Source organism: Pteropus vampyrus, unplaced genomic scaffold (assembly GCF_000151845.1).
Source record: "Pteropus vampyrus isolate Shadow unplaced genomic scaffold, Pvam_2.0 Scaffold1000004195, whole genome shotgun sequence".
NCBI lineage: Eukaryota > Metazoa > Chordata > Mammalia > Chiroptera > Pteropodidae > Pteropus > Pteropus vampyrus.
The window spans coordinates 992-8,996 of record NW_011918597.1 but is presented as its reverse complement, the minus strand read 5'-3'; the positions used below and the strand labels follow the sequence as shown (position 1 = coordinate 8,996).

Sequence of the window (8,005 nt, the reverse complement as noted above, 5' to 3'; positions counted from 1 at the left end):
AACAGTATGGAGGGTCCTCAAAAAATTAAGAACAGATTTACCATATGACCCAGCAATCCCTCTTCTGGGTATCTACCCCCCAAATTTGAAGACATTTATACATAAAGATATATGCGCCTGCATTATTTATGGTGGCCAAGACATGGAAACAACCTAAGTGTCCTTTGATAGATGATCAGGTAAAGAAGATGTGGTACATATATGCAATGGAATAGTACTCAGATGAAATCCTGCCATTTGTGACAACATGGATGAATCTCGAGATTACCATGCTAAGCAAAATAAGCCAGACAGAAAAAGTTGAGCACCATATGATTTCACTTATATGTGGAAAATAAAACGAACAGAACAAATATAAACACATAGACACAGACAAGTTTAATGGTTACCAGAGGGAAACGGGGGAGTCGGGGAAGTAGATAAGTAAGGGTAAAGGGCTTTAAACATATGGTGACAAAAGGAGATTTGTCTTTGGGTGGTGAACACCCAGTGCAATACATAGATGATATATTATCTAGTTGTACACTTGAAACCTACATAATTTTATTAACCAGTGTCATCTTGATAAATTTAATTAAAAAATAAAAATTAAAAAATAGTACTCTTCCCAATGAACAGTGAGGAACCTGGTTTATCCACGAACTCCTTCCTCTCGCTGGTCGCAGGCTGCCACTGGGAGCACTGACTCCATAGCCCTTGCTGGCCTGTATTTCATGCACACTGAGCAATCTTCTGTAGCTTTAAAAAAACAAAACAAACAAACAAAGCTCTCAGGCAGAGAACCACAGATGCCTACATGTACTGAAAAAATAAGAGACAAAACGAGGCTAGGAATGAAGCATAGACCTACTGATTTGAGATATCACCATTATCATATATAATATTTCCTTATGGATTTAATTTCTGAATTTTCTATACTGACCACGGATTATCTTTCTGACTATTCATTTGCCATTCTGCCTTCATTACAAATCCTTTATTCGGAATTTGTTTTAATACCAAGTAGGGCTATCCTCCCCCTCATTATCTTCTTCAGGAATTTTCTAGCTGGTTTATATGAATTTTTATATAGATTTTTTTAAAAATTTTATTTGTTTTAATGTTTCAAGTATACAGTACATTGGTTAGACATCTATATAGTTCATAAAATGATCCCCCCAATTGCTCCTCCCCTTCCCGTGTTGCTATTGTAAGTGCAAATTTCTCTTCCAGTAAATCTTATGAATAGTAACAGTTCATATATATGGAAGCCATACATTTTTAAGTTCATTGTTCTCTTGTTGAATAACTGCATTCATTGCTGTTTGTGTTTATTTTTAATCATCGACTTAATCATTAATTCCCTAGGGGTTTCCACGTATACGTTGACATCAATTGTCAATAAGGATATTTTCATTTCTCACTCCCTAGTTCTGCCTCTTACTATATTATCTTGCCTGATCGCTTGGGAAATTATTTTTTAAATGTTAAATCATGTGGGAGCTGATGAACACCTAAGTCTTTCCTGTCTTTACTAAGACACCGGCTTTAGGGCTAAGAAAATATTGACTTTACCCTATTAAGGAAGCATTCATCAATTGCGATTATGCAGGGGGTTTCACTTTTAAGTCAGGAATGGGTATTGAATCTTGTCAGAAACATTTCCTATCTCTCTGAAAGTAATCGTTTATTTTTATTCTAAATATTTTTATATATTGAATTTTACTAATGTTTCTCATAATATATAACCATCTTTACATATTCGGAATGAAATCTACTTGATCATTCTGTATGTTATTTTAATAAACAGTGAATTTCAGATTGTTCACTTTACAATTTTTACACTGACATTCATAGATTAGACTATTTCCTTTTGTAAAATTTTCATCAGGTTTAACTACTGATACTACATCTACCGTTTATTTTATCAAATGAATTGAGGTATAATGTACATAAAATAAAAAAAAAAACAGATATTTCAGTGTCTAATTTAGTGAGTTTTGAAAAAAAAAAGTATACCCGTGTAACAACTACCCCAATAAGATAAAGAATGTCAATCACCGCAAAAATCTCTCATGCTCATTTTCAAGCGATCTCCCCACCCTGACTCACACAACCGCCAATCTGATTTCTTTCGTGAAAGATTAGTTTTATTTGCCCTAGAAGTTAGTGTAAATATAATAATACCATACCATATGTAATCATGTGTGTCTGGCTTCTTGCATGTAATATAATTTCTATGAGATTCATCCATGTTGTGTGCTTCCACATTTGTTCGTTGTTATTGTTGTGTCATATTCCATTTCATGGATATACGATGTTTGGCTTAGCATTCCATTTGTTGATGAACATTGTGTTGATTCCAGTTTTTGTCAATTATGCATGGAGCTATCATGAAGATTCTCACATAAGACGTATTTGAACATAAGTTCCTATGGCACAAACTGTTGCATCATAGGGTCACATAAGTTTAGCTTTAAAATAACTGCCAGCTTTCCAAAGTGGTTGTACCATGTACAGTCTCACAGAAATGTGCGTGAGTTTCATTTGCTCCACATCCTCGCCCAAACCAAACGAATCTTAGGCATGCTAGAGGATGGCAAGAAGTATCTCAATTGCACTTTTGTCTATGGGTTTATTGCTGGACACTATTTTTGTCAATTGACCTGTTTGACCATTCGTATGACAATATGCATCTTCTCGATTACTGTGGCTTCATAGTAAGTCTTGATATCAGCAATATGTGTGCAAGGGATTGCTGTGAGCATCTTTGCAAACTATCTACCACAGTGGTAATGTAAAAGATATTGTTTATTAAATTAAATTTTCCAAATGTTTATTTTAAGGATGTGGAAATACAATATTTTATATTATACTCAGCTTGGGCAAAATTTACTTATAAAGTCAATGAATTTTGGATAGAGATCTTAGGGTTTCCTGAACAAATAATCATGTTGTCAGTGAACAATAGCAACAAGTTTTACATGTTCTTTTCAATCTCCACAGTATGTATTTTTCTTGCCTTTTTATACTGATAATCTTCCCAGTAAAATGTTCAATAGATGACATCCTTACTGTTTCTAGTCTTAGAGAGGAAGCATTGAATACATCACCATTCAGTATAAAGATCGCTGTTTGTTTGCTTGTTTTTGACGCATGCCCTTCATCAAATTGAGAAAGCTCTCTTCTATTCCTAGCTTGCCAAGTCCTTTTCAACCGTGACAAGTGCTGAAATTTATCAAACACTTTTAATGCATTTAAGAATTTTATATGATTTTGTTCACCTTTAAGCATCCTATCTTTTTAAAGCATATTTTGAATTTTGTATCGCTCCGTGTCAAAGGAGGAAAATTATATCAATATGCTTTCTTTTAACCACTTCCATCATTTGTGTGATTGTGGCTGTACATTTTACTTCTTCATTACTTTACGAACCCCATAATGTTATTAATATTTATTGGAATAATCAGATGTTTTCAAGGAATATTAAAATGCAAAATAGTCCTCAAGTTTTACCCTTCTGATACACTATTCATTCCTCGTACCATTTCACTTCCAGTAAAGAAATTCCTTTAGCATATCTTGTAGTACAGATTTTCAAGTAACAAATTCTTAGCATTTATTTACTAAAAAAAAAAAACTTTATATACTATTTTATCCTTGGTTTTATAAAATAGATACAATAAAACCACTCATTTATAACATACAGGTCAATGGATTTGAACAACCTGTCCAATCATCACCACAATCGGGATACTGAATATTTCTTCACCACAAGAAGCCTATAGTGCTTTTTTGTACTCAGTCAATGCCCCCAATCACTGATGCAGAAAAGCACTCATCTGTTTTCAGTTACTAGAAATTCATTTTGCCTTTTCTAGCATGTCACATAAATGGAATGCTATAGAATCTATCATTTTGTGTCTAGCTTCTTTCACTCAGCATACAGCTGTTTAGATTCATCCATGTTCTTGCAAATATCTGTAGTGTCTTCACTTTTTGTCAGAGTTTTCTCAAGAAATCTTCATTGTCCTCATCAGAATTCAAGAAGAGGACAGCTGTCGTTATCCATTTACATAAGCTCAGAACTAGAGACAGAAAATAGAAAAGTAAAAACTTAAATGTCTGATTTTTAGAAGCCAAACTCTAATTACTCCTGATAATTTTATGCACATTACTGTTTTTTCCTTATGATAAATTCCTAGAATTGGAATGAGAAGTACATTCTAAGGCTTTTGATCTGTACTGCCAGTTTGATATGGATAGCCAAGTCATATTTCTCGGGTGTTATATAACAAGGCTGTGTTCCTAACACCCTCGCCTATAATGAGGACTCTTCTAAACCTTTGCAATTTTAATAGGTGAAACAAACTTCATCATTTTAGATCACAATAAAAATTGTATAGAAAGATGAACAGTTCTCTAATGTATATTTCTCATCTATGTTTCTTCTTGGGCGAATTTCTCATTCATGTCCTTTCCCTGTTATTCTATAAAATAATTTGTCTTCTCCATTTATTTGTTGGAGCCTTTCACACAAGGGACTCCTTCGGTGTTGTTTTACACTGCTTGTTATGAAAATGGCCCATTTACTTTATAGAGCTATTGTCTTTGTAACTAAAGAGAATCAAACAGAAAAGTATTTGGTCTTAACATAATAGCCCGAGTCAGACTTCTGGCTTAAAAAACAAACAAACAAACAAACCTGAAAAGTAAGGGAGAACTTATTTCTGTTCCGGAACTTGACCCTTTAGTTTCTCTCTTAAGGCACTAGCATTTGTGTTCTTTAATTGGAACTACCGGTTTGCTCTGGCCATGGCAACACATCTTAATGTGCCATGAACAGCACATAGCTTGACAAAACATTGTTTAACAAGTGGCTTTTAGATGGAATTAATTATCTATTGTTTTTATGAAGAGTCTAGATGAATTAATGGGTGGCAGACCCATAGTGGTATAATAATAATAATAATAATAATAATAATAATAATAATAATAATAAAATTGTGACATGAATTACTATTTACTGATTCCTATTGTATTCCAGCCACAATGCTCAATGCTTAATATTATTTCATTTATCTTCACTGTAATTCTGAGTCAAAGATATTATTATTATTATTATCCCTATTTCATACATGAAGAAACTGAGACCGAAATCTAGGTGGCTTGCTCTGTGCTATATAGCTGGTAGGCAGTAGGGTTTAACTTTGGCCCTAATGCTCTACTGTCTCGGTTTATTACGGAATAACATTGAGGTTTATGCTCACTTCAACAGTGGTAGCATGTACGGCAAATATTTTGATTTGATTGTCAAAGCTGTAGTCACTACCTCTAGACTAAGACAGCACTAGTATCAATGGGCCACAGCAAGTGTTCTTCTTTTAAAGTCAGAGTTATGATGCTTTATTGGATTCAAAGAGCCTAGAAGGTAGCTGCCCCAATATAGTCTATCTTGAAATTCTCTTGAGGACCATAGAATCAGAACAGGGTCTCTAAAGGGGAAAAGATGAAGTTGTAAGGCTTCTCACACACTAGGACAAAAGGACCACTTTTGACAAAGTTGTATGTATATAAGCACATATGAGAAGCGTACAATGTAATGGTCTATGTACATATTGTGATTTGATTACCACGGTCAAGTAATTAACACATTCATCACCTCATAGTTACGTGTCATCACCTCATAGTTACGTGTGTGTGTGTGTGTGTGTGTAGTGAGAACACTTAAGATCTATTCTGGTAAGTAATTTCAAGTATACAATACGGTATTATTAACTACAGTCACCATTCTGTGCTTTAGATCCGCAGAACTTATTCGTACTGTATCTGGAATATTTGTACCCTTTGACCCTCAGCCTTTGGCAACCACCATTCTATTCTCAGTTTGTGTGAGTTTAACTTTTTTATTTTTTTTAGATTCCAATTACAAGTGAGAGAGTAAGATCATGCAGTATTAATCTTTTTCTATCTGACTTATTTCACTTAGCATAATGTCCTCCAGGTTCATCCACATCGTCACCAATGGCAGAAAACAGCACACTTAAGAAGCAAATGATGATACATCTGGGTCTAATATTGGAATAAGGTTTTATCCCCCAACAGCAGATAAGGCCAGTTACCATGAAAGCATGAAATGGCGTCAGAAGAGACCAGAAGCAACAAGCTCTAATTTTAAAGAGACTGTTGACAGTGTACATAAAAGGTGGAAACAAACGAGGATGCAGAATATATACATTAACCAGTTGTTAGCGATGGGACAAAATTTTCCTTTGGCAGTCTGAAAAAATGAGGCTGCCTTTTGGAGGCAAATTTTTTGGATTCATTTGGAGGGCATTGGAACATCAATGGCAATAACTGAAAGGTAAACTGGCAGCAGAGCTAGGGCACAGAGTTAGCGGCTGTAGCAGGTGACAAGACAGCAAATGACAACTGCAGTGTGACCTCCAGCAAGTGACTGAGTTTTAGTTTGATCATCACTGAAATACATTCATTCATTGAATGCCTGCTACCAACTCTTCTAGGTAAATATAGAAAACGCACTGAACCAGAAAGAGTGGGAGCAGACGGCACAGCAAATGCAAAGATCTAGAGCAAAAACAAATTTATTTGTTTGAAGAATAGAGAAAAGTCCAGGGAGTATGCAACGTAGTGACTGCAGGAAGAGGGTTGTAGTACTAGATGGATGAGAGAGCTAGACAGAGGCCAGATCATGTGGGATCTTGTGGGCAATATTAAGGGCTCTGACTTTTATTCTAAGTCAGATGGAATCGACTGAAGGATTTCAAGCAGGGGCATGACATTATCTGATTTACACTTTTGCAAGACTGCCCCAACTTCTATGGGAAGAATGGACTGGCGGTGGGGAGTGGCAACAGGGCAAACTGTTAGGAAGAATAGCAGAAGTCCAGGCAACAAATGTTGGTGATTTTGAATAAGATAGTAATAGCAGAGATGGTCAGATACAGGCTATATATTTTTTGTCTTTAGGGACAACTGGACCTTCTGATGGGCTGTACGTGGATTAGGAGGGAAACAATATGATCAAGAAGGATTCTGGAGGCTTTTATCTGAACTGGGTAAATCAAGTGACCCAAAGAAGGGGAAAGACTAAAGGAGGTATAGGTTTGGAGGCATGGGGATTAGGAACTCTATTTTCATACCTTAAGATACCTCTTAGGCATCCAAATTTTGAGATGACAAGTAGACAACTGGGCTATACAAAACTGTTGCTAAGTGAAGAGGTGAGTGCTGGCATATCAATGGCATTTATAGCCAGGGGACTAAATTAGATTTCTTATGAAGAGAGTGTACATATGCAATAGAATGGAGAGTGCCAACCAAAATGGCAGCTAGAGGATGAGATGGTTGTAAATGCCTTGCTGATACTTGCTGTTATCAGTAGAGAGGATCTGCAGTGCAATTTTCTTCAAGAATTTGGAAATTAAATGAGCGTTAAACTGTAAAACTAACATATAATGGGCCAGAGCAGATATGCAGTGCCACTTTAATGATATAGAACGGTTCTAAAATCTGTAAGACTTCACTGTAATCTGTGTTATGGGATAAATTGTGCCCTCACAAAATTTATACATTGAAGCTCTAACCTGCAGTACCTCAGAATGTAACCATATTTAGAGATAAGGTCTTTTTTTTTTTTTTGCCTACAGCACCTGGTCTTCCTCGGTGGTCTCCCATCCAAGTACTAACCAGGCCTGACCCTGCTTAGTTTCTGAGATCAGACTTCGGCTTGTTCAGGGTGGCATGGCCATAGACCAAGGACCATGATTCCACTGGGGCACGAACCCAGGACCTTGTAAAGCAGATGTGCTAACCACTACACTATAGAACTGTTGTGACCGAAATAACCAGGCCCAACTCGAGTGCTCTAGTCCAAGAGACAGTTTATTAGCCGGCGGCTGTCCTTGCAAAGGAGCAGCCCCGAGACGCAGGGGCACAAAGATTTTAAGCCCTCGATCCCATCCCCCACATCCTTAATCTTTACACAAAAGACTATATCTCCTCC

The 8,005-nt window shown here is 36.2% G+C and overlaps 1 long non-coding RNA gene across 1 annotated transcript; it reads right to left on the bottom strand.

Moving 5' to 3' along the window:
• Positions 1-332: 332 nt before the first annotated feature.
• Positions 333-7,647, bottom strand: LOC111735614. Its single transcript, XR_002778871.1, has 3 exons — positions 7,143-7,647; positions 2,172-4,067; positions 333-738 (listed from the first exon to the last, which is right to left on the bottom strand). It is a non-coding gene; the product is annotated as an uncharacterized LOC111735614 (long non-coding RNA).
• Between the last annotated feature and the right edge of the window lie 358 nt (positions 7,648-8,005).